Source organism: Cavia porcellus, unplaced genomic scaffold (genome assembly GCF_034190915.1).
Source record: "Cavia porcellus strain 051 isolate PalLab524CR breed Dunkin Hartley unplaced genomic scaffold, mCavPor4.1 scaffold_23, whole genome shotgun sequence".
NCBI lineage: Eukaryota > Metazoa > Chordata > Mammalia > Rodentia > Caviidae > Cavia > Cavia porcellus.
Window position 1 is genome coordinate 9,086,080 of NW_026947506.1, and position 18,787 is coordinate 9,104,866.

The window sequence follows — 18,787 nt, forward strand, 5'->3', positions numbered from 1 at the left end:
CTCTGTTTTCCTCTTCTTCTCCTTCCCATCATCTTTATCTCTCCTCCTCAAGCATGATAAAGTCATTAACTATTATTATACCATGTGCACCATAGTTATTAACTATCATTTGGCATGTGCACAATAGAGTTATTAACTATTATTTACCATGTGCTCATGCCATGAATTTCTGGCTCTCCATAGGTCCAAATGCAAAGAATCCAGCACACCATCGACTAAAACCTGTCAAAACCGTCTCCTACTTTTAACTCATTTGTCTCAGAAATTTTGTCACAATGTGACAAATGTGACTAATACATAATTTGGTATTAGGTATGTTCTGTTGTTGGCTACACTCAATGTCGTGATATGGATGCATTTAGAATGCATTCACAGGTTGACATTGGACATGTTTGGAGAAGCAAGCTAGAGTTTACTGAACTCTAATAAGCAGAGTTTTAATAAGCAGAGTTTAATAATCAATTCTCTCATAAGACCACAGTCAGAGAGAAATATGGGCTTAAAGATTATGTTATTGTAGTCTTAGATTTGTTGAGGCCCAACACTGAGAAGTGCAAACATCCCAATTTTACACAATTGCCCCAAAAGTTAAATGGAAAAACTAATAATGCAGTGCAAAAACAGTTCATTCAGTGTAATTACACTGGGAAAAAGCAGGAAATCCAGGCATCCCCAGTTCTGTTTTCAGAGTGCTAACAAGAACTCCAAGATATATGACAAAGGATGATCAAGGAAATCCATAGTCAGGCAGCCATGGTGAAACTGTGGAGTAGTTGATCATTGTTTCAGGAGCAGCATTCAGAGCCTTTTCAGCCTTCAAAAAAAAAAAAAAGAAACTTCTGCCTATGAGGCATTTCAGATTCTTTCCCAGGAGGTTGATGAATCAGATCTGCTGTTAAAAAGAGTATGCGTAAAAGAATGATTCATAGAAAAGATGATTCAGATGGTATCGTGGTTTCTGTCTGAAGTCCCCACAAAACCTCATGCAGTGTTGAATGGTGCTGTTTGGGAGGTGGCTGAACCTAGAATATGTGACTAATTCGTAGTACAACACAGGGATCAAGCATGCTGGGATTAGAAGTGGCAATCAGTCCATTGATTGGATTGGCACTGCCCTAATCCCAGAATACTGGAGACAATGTAAGGGGAAGAAAGGGCTATTTTTCCCTTCCTTACTTGCTCTTACTCCCTTATGGTGCCATGAACTGTTTGGCATCTGGGATGCCAGTCTACCAAGCCACTCTGCCTTGGAGCCAGAAGATTATGGACTGAAACTTCTACAGACTGGGAGCCAAATAAACCTTTCCCCTTTAACTTTGGCTGTCAGGTATTCTGTCTCAGCAGTGAGAAAAATAACTGACACATACGGACAGAACAGAGATTGTTCCTTCAGGTTTTGGTAAAGGACAAGACTTCCCAGCATCAAACATGGATCTCTCCTCATGAAGATTCAGATGGAAATGAGGACTCTATTAGAAACTGAACTACAGATTATTCCTTTATATTCTGGAAAAGAAATTGTCTAAATTTTTTTCCAAGCCTAAACACTTTGTGAAAACCTCAGCTGACAGGTGATTGGATAATTAACCTGGTAGAAGAAATTTTAATATAACAAAGCATTCAAACTGTGTCACACGTATTACTGTTCAATTTTTAGACATATTTACAGTGAGCAGAGTGGAAAGACTTAAAAGCCTTGCAGTTTTGCCAGAAATGGAAGAGTTTTAAAGTTGTAATAAAAGAAAGTGTGGTTGTTCAAGATATTTGCACCACTAAAGAGAAGCTCAATACATTGCTCCAAGATGATTGCAGAGGTCCTGAGGGAACCATTGCTGGGAAAATGGACTTCAGCCAATTAAAGATGCAGGCAGTGACCAGAACGAGGACATGTGTGCTGTAACCAGCCAGGCCACAAAGCAAGGCTGCCTGAATCTCTGGGGCTCATATCACAACAACATGTGCCCGAAGTTATATCCATGCAGATTTATGAATTAACATTTACTCAGCTTGGTTTTTAGAGGTTGTTTTTGTTTTTGGGGGTTTTGTGGTTATTGTTTGGTTGGTTTGGTTTGGTTTAGTTTTTAGCTTTGGTTTTGTTTTTTGTTTCTGTTTTTGTGGTATGTGTGCACACTTTTCCTTTCCATAGTCTTATTTCCTCCTTTTGGTACACAAATGCAAACACTCTGCTACTGTATCTTGTTGTCAAACTTTCTTTTTGGTATTGTGCATACTTTAAGCTCAGTGAGAGGTTTCAGCTTGAGAAGACACCTTCAGCTTTGTCCTCTGAACAATCCTGGAGCTTTTCAGTCTTTGGGGGATTGATGAATATGAACAGAATGTAATTCATATCTTGCCATAGGCATGTGAATTTGGGCCCACTGTTGGTATGTTATTGTTCAGTTTTTTAAATGTCATCCACAAGCTATCCTGGTTGTGTACTCCTCTGTATGAGGAGTCTTCAAAAAATAAAAACTGGAAATTCCATTTGATCCTGTTCTTCTGCTTCTACATATCTTCCTAAAAGAGTTAAAGGTATCAGAGTGCACTGATACATGCACACCCATGCTTAGCAGCACAACTCTATACAGCCAAATCCTGGAAATAGCCCATATGATTCTCAACAGAAGAATGGATAAAAATGAATGTACCTCAAGACCATAATCTTGAGTGCAGTAAATCAAACTGCACATTAAATATTACATTGTTTTTCTTAGAGAAGAAACCCAAAGCATAAAGAACAAAAAAGAGACACATTAGGAAGTGAATATTCTAGCAAAGACAGTAACAATTCCAAACTCCCTGACCTGTTAATAAAAGCGTACTATGAGCTTTCCTCTTCCCACCCTGGCCTGTACCATTGCAATTGAAAAGACACAAAATGGTGCAAAACAGAAAACGTTGTGCAGTTCCTTGGAAGAGACTGAGCCCATCCTCAAGATCCCCTTCAATGGAGTGAGACAGGCCAGCTAAAAGTCCACGTCCAGTCAGGGCCTGACCTCAGCCTCTCTGGATGTTGACCCTCAGGGAAACTCAGATTCACCATTAGTCAGTGAAGAAGTACTGGTGGCTGTGGGGAGGCACATGTGACATCACTCACTGCATGGGTTGGAGATTAAGCATCCCCATCAAAATTTTGGTCCCTAGCATGGTTTTATTTTTTTTTATTTTATTTAAAAGGAAAAAGAGAAAAACACAGAACAGAACAAAGTGGTGTAAGGGTACACGTAATACAGAACTACAAAAAAAAAGACAGTAAGAAATCACCAGTTAATAGATTACATATTATCATCTTAGAAATAGTTGCTCAAATCACAGTATCAAAGAATACAAAGTGGACATTCAAACAGTGAGACTGCAAACAGTTGTGTTCAATGATCCAACCAAAAACATTAATATGGTCAGCTATTTAACACCCCTAAACACACTTGCTGTTGTATCCTTTAGAGTTCTTTTTTTACCTCTCTTTTTTACAACAAAATTTACACATTTTGGGTTTTATTACTCCTTAGTTCTTATTACTTTTTTTGGGGGGGGGAGAGAATAAAGTCAAATATGGCAAAACAAAGCTGTCAGTCAAAACCAAGGATAGACATAGCACATGATGTAAAACAGAGTACAAAGTTATCAACAATGGTTATCAACAATGTCTCTTGTTTCCTTAAAAAGAATTGTCTATCTCATTAGATATTATAAAGTTGAACAAAACAGTAGAGAACAAGACCTATAAAACCTAGGTATTGTAAACATTACAGGACTTCCAAAGGAGACAATAGTCAAACCAGAATGGACATCTTAGTGAATCTTATTGCCTTCAAAGTAGTTGCCTATACCCTCACACTTAAAACTATCATACAGAATGGAACAGAGTCTAATCAGTCAAAACAAGATCGTGGGAGTATTACAGGACTTCAAAACAAGTTAATAGGAAATCAAAAAAAGTTACTATTATACCTCCTGCTAATTTTTTTAATTTTTCCCCTTAATTAAAACAAACATAAGAAATAACTAAATAATTTTTTTAAAGAATAAGGGAGAGATTGAGATAAAACAGGACATAACAACATAACAATACAGGTGAAAGCATGACTGTTTCAGCAGCCTAGTGCTTCACCACCAAATAACCGACTTAATAGTAGTTACCATAGTGTCTGTCTTTTTCCTTGAAATATTTGAATAAAACTTCATATACTATAGCTTCAAATATTTCCATATCAAGAAGCCCAGAATAAAGCCTTTCCAATTAATAAGTGAAAACTTTATAAGGCTTCAAGGCCACCTAATGGGGAATCATGATTACCACATATTTTTATATATTTGAATCATTACTTACATTAGGGAAACTATTCGGTATTCACACATGTGAGATTGATTTATTTCACTTATGAGTATGGTCTCAAACTGCGCCCATTTATTGATAAATAGCTCAATGTGATCCTTCTTTATAGCTGAATAATACTCCATTGTATAGAAATACCACAACTTTTTTATCCATTCCTCAGTTGATGGACACTTGGGTTGTTTCCAAGATCTGGCGATTACAAATTGTGCTGCTATAAACATAGGTGCACATATATCACTGTGGTATGATGCTTTCAGTTCTTCTGGGAATATGCCTAGAAGTGGAATAGCTGGAATAAATGGGATTTCCAATCCCAACTTTTTGAGAAATCTCCAGACTGGCCTCCACAAAGGCTGTACCAGTCTACACTCCCACCAGCAGTGCAGGAGAGTTCCTTTTTCCCCACAGCCTCTCCAGCATTTGTTGTTGTTGGTTTTCTTGATCCTGGCCATTCTTTCAGGAGTGAGATGGTATCTCAGTGTGGTTTTAATTTGCATTTCTCTAATGACCAATGATGATGAGCATTTTTTAATGTATTTATTTGCCATTTGCATTTCTTCATCTGAGAAGTGCGTATTCATCTCAGATGCCCATTTTTGGATTGGATCTTTGAATTTTGGGGGTATGAGTTTTTTTAATTCTTTATATGTTTTAGACAAGAGTCCCTTGTCTGAGAAAGAGTTCACTAAAATCTTTTCCCAGTTTGTGGGTTTTCTTTTCACTATGCTGGAGATTTCTTTTGACATGCAGAAACTTTTTAATAAGATGTGGTCCCAGTTATTGATTCTGGGAAGTATTTCCGTGTGGTTTGAGTCCTGTTCATGAATTCTCTACCTACTCCTATGTCTTCAAGGTTTCTACCCAATTTGTCTTCCAATAGATTTAGTGTTTCTGTTTTAATATTCAGATCTTTGACCCATTTAGATCCTAGCATGGTTTTATAGGAGGTGGTACAATCTTTAGGATGTGAGACCTGGTGGAAGGTATTGGAGGCCTGTGTTTTAAGAGGACTCTTTCACAGTACTAGTCTTTTTCTTTCACTTCCTGGCCTCAGGGTGAGCATTTACTCCACCATGCGCTTCAGTCACAATATGTAGCTACACAACAGGCTCAAAGAAACAAGGCCAATTGAAATCTCCAACACTCTGAGGCCAAGTACATCTTTTCCCACATAATCAATTTATCTTTGTTATATCATACAATGAAGGGAAGTTGATTACTGCATATGGATAAGGTTGAGGTCCATGCAGTCCTATTAGACATGTGTCAGAACAACCAAGTCAGAAGCATGGAACAGTATAATGGGTAAACATGAGACAGGCAAGAAGCACTGGACACTCATTTTTCTTCCTGCCTTCTACACAAGTGGTTTGTGTTGGACTGTTTGCTGCAGTACCCCCTTGTGACAGTACATTCTTCCGTGAGGTGATGCTGGACAACTACTATTTTAATAAATTAGGGGGGTTTTGATCCTCTTCCCCAGCCATGCAAAATGGAGCAGATAATTTTTCAACTGTCACTGGTTGGTGTCAGGGACACTGGCTTTTGCAGCTCTTGCTCATGCACTAGACAGGAGGTTAGAGTCTGCTCACAGGGATCAGGGCAGCAGGCAGTGACCCAGCAGACCAGGTATGGGAGACAACTCTGGGATCATCGTCCTTGAGCTGAAGCACTTGTGCTGTAGAGTCTCAGATTCTGCTTTAATTATGATAAAAGATTGATTATACAATACTAAAAATCATTGTGAAAGTTTCAGGGGGAAAAGTATGATGATGTTGGAAAATTATATTGACAAATCATTCAATAAAATGAGAAAATGGAGTTTGAAAATCATTACACAAAAAAAAAATGTAAAAAAGTAAAGAAGTTATTGTAAAATAATGATTGAAAGGATTTTGCCCTAAATGAGATGCTGCAGTGCTGGGAAGCAAAAGGTCATCTTTCCCACCCGTAAGCAATTTACCTGTGGCATGAAATGAATTCCAATGAGCTACTTGTGCATCAGTAATGCCCCTGAGGCTCCACCCCAAACCTAAGCTACATGTATGCCCCTACACCACATGTCTGGCAGAGAGAAAGCCCCAGAGGTCATGGAGTCTCTGTCCGCATTCTTAAAATAAAGGCCACTTTTATCTCATATTCCTATCTTTTTAGTCATGTCAAAAATTCTATCAATGATTGGTTAATACTAGCACTACAAATAAGTTTGGGGGTTTTGTGTGCATTCAAATAGTTCTATAATGAATATGGTTTTTGCACATACTACAACATGTCATTTAAATTCTTTAAAAATTCAGAAATGGTTTTTTACAGGTATAAACAGGAAATGGCTGAAACGATAACAATTCTAGTTCAAGGTCAGAGTGCAAGGAATTCTGATTTTAACCTACAATATCAGGTCCACCAAACCAATCTTAAAAAGAGTGCTAAAAGACATACTACACAGAGAGAAAAATCACAATTCCCGGAACCACAACAGAAAGAAATCACCGGGCAGAGGAAGCAATTAAATAATAAAGAAAAGTGGGGAACTAACAGTAGGAAAATAACATGACACAGTTAAGCCAGTACATAGCAGCTATACCCATCAATGTGAATGGCCTCAATTCATCAGTGAAAAGAAACAGATTGAAAGAATAAATAAACAGGATCCAACAATGCTGTATACAAGAAAAACATCTGACTCAAAAAGAAACTCATAGACTGAAAGTCAAAGAGTGGCAAATAATATTCCATGTGACAGGAACCTAGAAAAAAACACAGGTAGCTATTCTTTTTACAGACAATTTGAACTTCAAACAAAAATTGATCAAAAGAGATAAAGAAGATCACTACATACTTGCTAGGGGAAAAATTCAAGAGGAAGTGGTAACAATCATAAATAACACATGAACCAAATACAGGAGCACCCAACTATATAAAACAAATAATAATAGATATGAAAAGTCAAATATGCAACAACAAAATTGTACTGGGAGACCTTACTACCCTTTTGTCACCAAGAGATAGATCAACTAGACAAAAATGAGCAAAGCAATAACAGAACTGAATCAAACTTGTGAACAAATGGACATATTAGATGTTTACAGAGTGTTCCACCCAACATTAAAATACGCATTCTTCTCAGCTGGACATGGGACATTCTTTAAAATAGACCATATACTGGCCTATAGAACATGCTTAAGTAAATGCAAAGGGACTGAACTTACCCCATGCATATTATCTGACCATAGTGCACTGAAATTGGAAATTTAATGGCAAGAGAAACTGCAAAATCTACATAAACACAAGGAAATTAAATAACACCCTCCTGAACAACCAATGGGTTATGAATGAAATTAAACAATATCTGCAATTAAAATAAATATCTAAATAAAAATAAAAATATAACACACTGGAACTTGTGAGACACAATGAAAGCAGTCATAAGAGGGAAATATATACCAACGAATTGCCACATCAGGAAACAGAATGAGCACAAATAAACAACTTACTGCTGCTCCTCAAGCAAGTCAAGATGAAAGCTCATAGAAGAGAGGAAATTATAAAGATCAGAACAGAAATTAACACAACTGAGACTAGGAAAACAATACAAAGAATTAATGAATTGAAGAGATTGTTCTTTGAAAGATAAACAACATTGATAAACCCCTAGCCAAAATTATCAAGAAAAGGAGAGAAAAAAACACAAATTCATACAATGAAGAATGAAAAGGGTGAAATTACTACAAATCCTGTAGAAACTCAGTAGTTTATCAACACTTACACTGAAAGCTGCACTTGCATAGGCTGGAAAACAGGAAATGGACAGATTCCTAGAAACATATGAATTACCAAAGTTGAATCAAGAAGACATAAAGTTTTGAGTACCCCAGTGTCAGTTTTTGGTATTCAAAACATACTTAAAAACTTACCAATGAAGAAAAACCACAAGTCCTGATGGATTCACAGCTGAATTCTACAAGAAATTTAGAGATTTACAGCAATATGCCTCAAATTCTTTAATGAAATTGAAAGGGAAGCAATTCTCCCTAACTCACTCCTGGAAACAAGTATCACTCTGTTCTTTACCTCAATCTGATAAAAACCATCTATGACAAACCAACAGGCAACATCATACTATACGGACAAAAACTGAAAGCTTTCATTCTAAAATCAGGAATAAGACAAGGATGTTCACTATCACCACTCCTATTCCATATAGTTAGGGAAATGTTAGCCAGAACAATTAGACATGAGAGAGAAATGAAAGGAATGAGGATAGGAAAAAAAGAAGTCAAATTATAATTATTTGCAGATGGCATAATACTTTACCTAGAAGACTCCAAAAGCTCCTTCAAAAACTACCAGAGTTAATAAGCAAATTCAGCAGTATAGCAGGATACAAAGTCAACACTCAAAAATCAATAGCATTCCTGTACACAAACAACAGACTCACTGGGAGAGAAATTATGGAAATAACACCTTTAAAATAGAATCCCCAAAAACGAAATACTTAGGAACCAATCTAACAAAGGATATAAAAGATCTACACATTGAAAACTGTAGCACTTGGGGCTGAGGATTTAGCTCAGCGGCATAAGTGCCTACCTTGCAAGCAGGCAGTCATGAGTTCGATTCGTGGTACCAATTAAAAAAAAAAAGACGAAAACTGTAGCATTCAAAAACATGGGGAATTGAAGAGGATATCACAAAATGGAAAGATATCCCTTACTCCTGGATAGAAAGAACTAACATAGTGAAAATGGCCATACTCCCAAAATTGTTATACAGATTTAATGCAATCCTGATCAAAATACCATTAACATACTTCACAGATATAGAGAAAACAATCCTAAATTTCCTTTAGAAACAGAAGAGATGTAGAATAGCAAAGACAATCTTGGACAACAAAGGCAAGACAAGAAGCATCACAAACCCTGACTTAAAATTACACTACAGAGCTACGGTGATAAAATCAGCATGGTACCAGCAAAAAAAAATTGACCTGAAGATCAACTGAACAGAATATAAAATGTAACTGTAGCTACAAGACACTCAGCTACCTTGTCTTTGACAAAGGGTCTAACATATTCAATGGAAGAAAGACAGCATCTTTAATAAATGATCTTGGAAACATTAGCTTTCTACATGCTGAAAACTTACACTGGAGCCATTTCTATCACCATGAACTAAACTAAAGTCAAAATGGATCAAAAATCTAAATATTAAAATAGAAACACTAACCCTACTGGAAGACAAGGTAGGTAGAAATCTTAAAAGACATAGGAGTTGGCAAAGAGTTCGTGAACAAAAATGCAAGCACGAGAAGTACTTCAAAGAATCAGCAAGTGGGATCTCATCTTATTAAAAAAGTTTTTGCACTTCAAAAGAAATCACCAACAGAGCGAAAAGTAAACCCACAGAATGGGAAAGAATTTTAGCCAACTGTCTCTTAGACAAAGGACTTACATTTAGAATACATAAAGAATTTAAAAACATCAGGCTCCCCAAATGCAAGACCCAATCCAAAAACGGGTGTCTGAGATGGACACACACTTCTCAAATGAAGAAATACAAATGGCAAATAAATATATGAAGAAATGTTCAACAAAACTGGTCATTCAAGACATGCAAATTAAAGCAACATTGAACCATCATACCACAGTAGTATATGTGAACCTGTATTTATAGCAGCACAATTTGTAATAGATAAATAATGAATATCATCAGTGGAATGGATAAAAAAGTGGCATTTTTACACAAAGGAGTATTAATCAGCTATAAAAGACAAGCTTGAGGCTTTTATGGATAACTTGAGGCCATACTCAAGTGAAAAAAGTCAAACTCACATGTGTTAATATCCTATTTCCTCCTGAGGGTAAAAAAACCAAAAGAGTAATAAGATACAAAATGTACAGTGGATATTGTGAACTGGAAGGGAAAGAAAGTGCTCAAAAGAAAAGAGCAACTGGGATAGGCAAAAAAAGAAAAGAAAAAAGGGAAAAGACTGTACGTACATAGGTAAACAAACATGCATATGCGTATCTATGTATACATCCATATACACAAGATGGATAAGTATACTACTAATCTGTTAATTTATAAAAAATAACAATTTGAGCTTTCATTGTCTGATTGAACATTTTTATGCCTAAATCTTGTTACCTAAACAAATACTTCAATGCTAATAATATGCAATGTATTACCTAGTGTTAATTTCCTACCATTTTTTTGAAAGTCTGCATAATTTCTATCCTTTTGTTTGCTTTTAAAATATACTGCAATCATGACAGCATGATATTCCATAGTATATACCTAACACTGTTTCTGTATGATTTCATCAGTTGATAGGTGACTATGTTTATTATATATCTTAATTATTATGAATAATGCTGAGATAATTATGAGAGTGGGTACCTCTTTAATATCCTGGGTCATTCCTTTGTACAGTAATATATCCAGGTGTAGGATTATTGGATGGAACAACACTTCCATATTTAGTTTTATGAAGAACCTCCATACTGCTTACAATAAATAACTCTGTTCTTGTTGTACAAGAATGAAAGCTTCCTTTATGTATCAGGAACTAGAATTTTAGAAGAGTTTTAGCAAGTTCAAATGGTTTGAAATAGGTGGTTAACAAGAGACCTGGGCTGTAGGGCAGGTCTCTCTTAAACCCTACTAGATGCTCTGTAATGCCAGACATCAATTGCAGTGTTCAAAACCTCAGCCATGGCCTTGAGAGGGGTACAGCAGATTCCCATTTTGATATTCTTATGACTTCACTAAATAAACTTCAAATGTGGTAGGGATGTCTGAAATTCTGGAGAGGTTATTTCATTATGGGTAAAATTAATTAAACATCTTTCATGTGATTAGGAATCTTCCTATGTCAGGGTAAATACTTGGTGAATACATCTTCCATTCTTTCTCCTCTCAGGTCAATGATAAAGATATATTGGGAATGGGAACAGGGTAGAACCATAAGTGGGATGGAGATCTGATAGATAAGCTACTCATGCATCATCTGAAACCATAGTCTCGGGTTGATAATCTATATATTCTTGGCCAGAGATCCTTCATAGTGTTGTTGAATACGTGGTGACTTCTTGTGCATAAATGCTCAGTGTGACAGCTCCAAGGGGCTTCTGCCTGAAAGAAGTCTTTTTTGTTGCAAGGCAGGTAACTGAGTTGAGATGCAGCTCAGTGGCAGAGCTCCTGACTGAAAATGGCAGATAAGTCATTCATATAGAGGGTCAAGAAAGGAAAAAAAGTGTATGTACTCCTTTCTGTAGTCAGCTGTGACATGCCCATTTCTGGATACCACTTAGTTATCAATGCTACCTCATTATGAACCCTGCCTATACTGTTGCTGCATAATGAAAGCCTGAGGCACTGGAAACGTTACAGTGCTTTCAACAGTATTTCTTTTCTCTGGAGCTCAGTGGTCATTTCGTCTAGTCATTTGGGGATCTCTTGGGATTTTCTTTGTATCTGTAAACCGTTTACTCTGGATGCATGACTTGTACACTTATAAATGAATATAGAACAGCAATTTGTACATCCTTTTACAAATGAAAATAGAGAAAGAAGCTGCCATGGAGTCACCATGGGCCCAGGGACCTGAGATGACACAATCAACAAATCCTCTCATCAAGCCAAGTCTTCCCAGAGAGGGCTGTTTGTGGAGTCACGTAGGCATTTTTGAAAGAATGTGATGCTGTGATTCATCAAGCCTGCAGTGAGAATGGTGCAAGGAGAGGCAGAAATTGCACAGGTTGTTTCCGTTTTAGAAGAATTTGTGAGATCATCCCCTGCGCCCTTTTGCTGTATATGTTAGATGAAAGAAAAATCACCTCTAAATCTAAAAACACACGAAGGCCTCCTTTCTGTCTTAAATTTAAACTTGTTTTTTCTTACCTCAACTCAGGCTTAAGGATAGCCCTGGCTGCTCTTAATTCCGATAAAAAGTGGAACAACTATAGCCACTGCACAGCAGAGGTCTGGGAGATCAAGAAGACGCTCAGGAAGGAATGCATAGAGAAAGACACTTGCAGGAAGAGTAGTGTACTTAATGGAGAGAAACCCAGTGAACACATCTGACACAAGTCCACACTATTGAGAAAGCCCTAAAAAGTGTTCTTCTTGGGCGTACTTTCTGTAGAGCACACAACAGGGCTTGGTGTCCCAGGAGAAGAGAGAAAGACTGTCAGATTATGACGAGAAAGGAATGCACAGACGTGAAGGGATTTTGCAACCTCTCTGCTCTCTGGTGCCCTCAGACCCACAGTGCCATCAGAAGTGTGACCAGGAATCTAGGGTCGGAGCCTGCAGAATACTGAGACAGAACATTCTGACACAGTGTTCCCATAAACACTACAGGGTGCACCTGCAAGGTAAAGCAGCACTGATTTGTTCAGTTTTCCTGTGAATTTGATAAAAAGAAAAGTCAAGTTACAAAGCCTAGATCGTGCGTGTCTTTAGGGATCCTGAGATTACTTGTTTTTTTTTTTTTTTTTTTGTCTTTTTCCTTTTTACCGGTACCAGGGATCGAACCCACGACTGCCTGCTTGCAAGGCAGGCGCTTATGCCGCTGAGCTAAATCCCCAGCCCCGAGATTACTTGTTAAACAAAGCTCCTTGGGCAATTTTGATGCTCAACCAGTTGGGAAGTCACTCTTTATAAGTGAGAATACCTAGCTTTGGAGAAGGTGGGAAGGGTGATATATTATCATGTGTATAATATTTTAGATACAATAAATTAGTCTCCCTTGTTACTGAGTTTGGACTCTATCTTCAGCCACTAAATCCTATGTCCCTGCCCAGGGCTGAGAGGTTGGGAACTCTTGTTCAGTGGCAGCTCAGGGCCTTTTTCTCTGATGTCTTTTATCTCTGATTCAGTGAAACAAAATGCTCCAAACTCTTGCGGATCACTCTAGTCCCAGGAATCCTTTTCTGTGTAAACAGCAAAACATTGTAAGAAGGGCTGGATATTTTGATGGAAGAAAATTGGAGGTTTAGAGGCTTGTTTGAACTGAGTATCACAAAAATGAAAATAAAACATTACAAGGAAAAATCAAGTACAATTCTAAATCCTAATGTTGCTAAGTCTAGTAATATGAGAAAGTGGTCATAATCACATCTCCCCAAAAAGCCTACCTCAATTTGACCACCAGCCCTAATTCTTAGTGTGACTATCTCTGTCTCCATCACAGACACATATCACCTTAAATAATTTATAGCTGGCTTCATGTCACTGAATGAAATTTAGAGATTCTTGGTTCATATGGTTTCTCCTTCCACCTGTCAGCCTATCACATTCTTTTCGTAGTTCCCTTATTCCCAGACCATGTCTTTTATGCTCTAGTCAAAATTTTTTTCATGTACTGAGACTGTTGAAGATTGAGATTAAGGGTGGCAGGCTAATTAATGTGATGGAAGAAGTTTCCAGCCAATCTAGAGGTCAGGTTGTAGTATAAATTCTATTGCATTTTAGCTAACTTTATATAGAAGAGCAAACAACATAGCTGAGTAACTGTAAAAACTGAGTTTGGCCAAAAAGGAAGCTCCAGTAAAATTGGGACATGCAAAATTGGAACAGAGCAGAGGCTTGTTGCTGAAAAGACAAGCATTTTAAAACCCAAGTGGTTTGCATCAGGGACTCTACAAAAGATGCTTTGAACGTATTGAAGGGACCCAAAGATTTCAGATTCAACGGTGGAAAATTGCAAGATTTTGCTTGCTGAAGAAAACTCCAGAGAAACCTCTTGGGAAAAGACACCTCAAGAAACTGGCTTCTTGGGATGCATTTAATCATATTTGTACATCTAGGCACTCAGATTCTCTTGCAATCATAATGAAAAGTTGGCAACTGCTGGAGCAAGTGGCAGGCATTGGCATCTGCCATGTGGTGCTGGTTTAATAGGCCTGCAGAATGCAAGTGTTATGGGCTCATGAGGGATTCCACTACGATTTTCAAAGAAGATCGGGTGCTTTCCTTTCAACAAGACCGTACGTGAAGCTGTGAAAGTGACGTGGAAAGTGCAGTGGAGACCAATAAAGATAGAGACTCTATGAAAATGAAATAGATGAAAGTGAAATGATTGAACAAAGCCAGTCCAAGATAAAAGCCCTGAGAGTTGCAACCACCAGCACATTCCTAAGACAGGTACCCAAGCAATTTGGAGCTTCTGTCTTTTAATCTCTTGCCCCTAATACAAGACTTGAACTTATAAGATTTACTCTCTGCCCTGTTAGGTTTGGTCTATCTTTGGTCCCATTCCTTCAATTTCCCTGTTCCCCATTTTTAAAATGAAAATACTTACCCTGAAATATTGCAGGTTGGCAATGTTTACCTTTCTTTTTGATTTTTACTGGGGCTCACAGCTAACAATGTGCTTTCAATCTCAGAAGAGGCTTTGAACTTGAAAAATTGCCATTGTTAGCACTTTGGAAACTCCGGGAAAGAACTAAATTCATGTTTCAGAAAGAGTTGTACTTGAGTGGTCTGGAAGGTCAGTGGTGAAATGTTATTGGCTTATTTCTACACGTTTCCCCAAATCCACATGTACTCAACATTGACGCTTCTAGAAAGTGGATGATTTACAATTGCATTATATCTGCCTTCTTCTTAAGAGGTGGTGCCTAGTCAGAAGAGGCAGGTCACTGTGGGAGTGACCTGAATTTATTTGCCTTCCTGTTCCTCCCTTTATCTCACTGTGCTTCTTGGCCACTGTGGTATCAGTACGTTTCCTCAACGTCTGGTCATTCCACTGTGCTGTTGACCATGCGAGGACAGAAACATCTACTAATTGTAAGCTAAACTTAATCTCTATTCCTTTAAATTTTAGGTGCTGGGTATTACGTCTCAGTGACTAAGACACTGCTATAATGCATTTTCCCATCATATTTCCTATTTACTCAGATCAAGTCAGTTTCCAAATGTATGTTCTTTTTTCTGTTCCTCTGTTGTGTTTATTGATTTCAAACAGTCTATTTTCTTTTCTCCTTTCTGTATTCTATATTCTACACATTCTGTAAAACAGCTAAGAAATTTCCTTTTTCCTTATGGGCTTCTTAAATCTGCAATAATACAGCCACTGTTCCACTATGGCATTCTTGAACCTTGTGTATTGTTTGCACTTTATTTGCGACAGTGTAGGTCTTCTTTCCCAGATGGCTACCCTGAGAGAAGTTCCACCTTCAAATCACTTGCCAGAGAACAGCAGGGAGCCTTTTGTGAGACCCTCCAGTAGAGGGTGACACTCTGAATCCACTCATTCTTCATTATTTCTTACATTACAGGAAGCTCTCCTGGGCTGTCTCCTGTTCCTGGCCAACTTTGAGATTTCATGCAGTGCCAAATGCCACGATGTAAAACTGGCAAAAGGCGAAGGCAATCAATACCATAGTAAGTATTAGATTTAATATTGATCATGTGATTCAAGTCTGCAAGACAGATAAAAGCCTTTGAGCGACTACAGGACAGTGGGTGAGGGCGAGAAAAGAAATTAGCCAAACAAGGGTCTTCTACCTGAATTGCCTACAAGACAGTCCTGAAATCTAACTGAGAATTAACTAGGGAGCTTTCAATACTTATCAATAGTTGGATTCCGTCTACCAATGTCCTTTTTCAAAGCTGAATATTCACAGCTCAAGTTTAAATGCTATTACTTGTTTCAAAGATGTTTAATACTTTGATGCTCACACCAAACTCAGCGAGTTCTTCTGAACTACCAGGTGCTAATTCAGGAAACCTAACGGTGGATGTCAGAGTTGCTTGAACAGGGTAGTTTGATGAGACTGATGGATCTGGGGTTCTTAGCAGCAGTTCTCAACCTTGGTTCAACAGCAGCATCACTTAGCAAGTGTTCTAAAATCACCACCACTTGGGCTCACACCCCAAGGACATTGATTTCCAAGTTTTGTGATGAGTATTAACATACAGTTTTTATTTGTTTGTTTTTGTCCTGGATACTGAACCTAGGGCCTTTTGCATGCTGAAAATGAGATCTTGCACTGATCCATTCCTGTTAAATACTTTTCTTTTCCAGTCCCCAGAAGTTCATTTCACAGGTTCATGAAGAGTTGAAAACCAAAGTAAAAAGAAACACTGTAAATGTACATGAGTGAAAATTTATGTAGTTACTCCACTAAGAGAAAGTGGATCTAAAATAAGATTAAATACAAAAATGTTGGTTATTCTTAAAATGTGGGCTTTAAAATAAATGTAAAAGGCTTTGTGTTTGTTTTGGAAAATGCTACCAGTTACAAACTTTTCGGTACTCTATTTTAACTGAGGGCAAACTGAGAGCTCTGTACTACATGACAATAGAAATTACCAGTCGTCACACAGAAGGGCTGGGCCCCCATGTCCTCACTTCCGTGTTCCAGTTGCCTGATTTAGGGACTTCACTGATGTCGCTTTGTGGGTTTTCAGTATGCAGGTATTTCCTCGAAGCCATATTCAAGACGAACTCAACTTGGAGGAACAATAAATGTGAAGATTGTTCTTGCTATGAAAATGGGATGAAATGTTGTAGTATGTGAGTATCAGTCTCATCTCATCCAACAGAAAACTTGGCTATCTCTTAAGAGAAGCTCTCTCCTTATTGTCCTGAAGCAACATGCTTGAGTGCTGTAAGCTAATTTTTTCAGCAATGATTTTTTTGGCACAACATTTTTGGTGCTTCCTTTCTGATAAAATTGAAACACTTCAAATTGTTCATAGGCATTGTTTATTCTGATTTTCTCTGTAGTTATAGATAAGAGAAGCCTTCCATATTCATGCCACAGCCTATTGAGAATTCCTCTATCAGATTGGTTGCTCCACTTCTTTTAAATTCAGAGTAATTCAAGTCTTCTGTCATGTGCAAACACGGAAAATTGTTTCTGAAAATGAAACAAGTTGACATTTAGTCCAATTTCCAATAGAATCTTTAATAGTACCTGAAAACTCATAACAAGCCCTTTACTATCTACATTTTTATGAACAATCTGTCTTTTGAGCTCTGACCAGAATCACCCATCATTTCTGCACAGAACATTGTGCTTCTCTGAGTCACATGTGCCAGGCTTCCTGAACACTTCTCACAATCTTTTTCAAAGGAATCTAAATCACATGTTTAAGTACTATCACAGCAACAATCCCTCATATGGAATTTTCCTTATAATGACTTTAACATTACTGAAATAATATGACTAATATCTTAAAGGAATAGAATCCGATTTTCATTCACAGTTTTAAGGGTCAATTGCATGACTGTCTGTCTCCAAGGCATATTTGACGTGGTTGAAGTGGCTAGTGAAGGAAAGGTACTCCCTTCTGATTGGCCAAAAGAGATTGAGGGAGGGAAAGTGAGGGGGAAGAAGCAAGAGAAGCAAAAATAAAATAAAATAAAATAAAAACGCCAAACACAAGAATATAACTTTCCAAGTCACATCCCTAGTGACACAATTTTTCAAGAAGACTCTATATTCAATAGCAAGTTAGCTCTTAATTCATTAATGAGATAATTCACTGAAGAGTCTATGGCCCTTGTGATAAATATTATCTCCCAAAGGTACAGCATCTGAATATCATAGCTTTTTAAAAATTTGTATTTTACATAAATTATGATCCCATTCATTATAGGGAATTTGTATATCTACGTATCTTAATTCTCCTTCTTTTCCCATTCCCCTCTAATTCCTTCAACTTTTCTTCTCTTCTCCATTTACAAAATCGTTGTTTCCATGTATTCCTTTGATTCTTTTCTTTTAAACATTTTTCTCTTTCTTTCCTTCCCTCAATTATTCCTCTTCCCATTTGAACATACTTATAATTCTCAATATGTATCCTCATTTTTTCTCATTTACACTTTGGTTTTCTCATATAAGACAAACAAGGAGATATTTAAACTTGTATCTCATTTAGTTCACTTAAAATTATGGTCTTAATGGGCATCCATTTACCTAAAATTGACTCAGGTTTATCCATTTATGGCAAAGCAAAAATCCATTGCCTATAAATATCACTGTTTCTTTAGCATTCATTTTTTGATTGGCATATTTTAGATTCAGCTATTATAAATTACGTGCTTCAGTAAACATTGGTATGCATATATCACTGTGGCTGCTTTTAACTCTTTTGGGAAGATACCCAGAAGAGGAAGAGCTGGATTAAGTGGAACCTCTAGTTTTAGATTTTGAGGAATCTCCATAATGATTTCCATAGTGTTTGTACTTATATTAACTGCCAATGACCAAAGAGAAGAATTCCTTTGCCCCCCATAGGCTTGCCAGCATTTGTTATTTGTTGATTTCTTTTTTACTTTAAAAACAAAAAAATAAAAGTGAAGATTTCAAAACAAAAAAGTGAAAATTTCAAAATTAAGCAATAGGAAATTAACATTAGTTAATATATTGCATATTGCTATTTTAAAAGTAATTGTTCAGATTACAAAATTTAGGCATGAAAAATGATCAA

At 37.2% G+C, this 18,787-nt stretch overlaps 1 long non-coding RNA gene across 1 annotated transcript in view; it reads right to left on the reverse strand.

The window, feature by feature from the left end:
• Positions 1-1,004: 1,004 nt before the first annotated feature.
• The window catches only part of LOC134472425 (uncharacterized), a 38,750-nt gene continuing 20,967 nt past the window's right edge, over positions 1,005-18,787 (reverse strand). The window contains exon 2 of the long non-coding RNA XR_010042234.1: positions 1,005-17,211. This is a non-coding gene — a long non-coding RNA (uncharacterized LOC134472425). The remainder of the gene's footprint in view (positions 17,212-18,787) is intronic.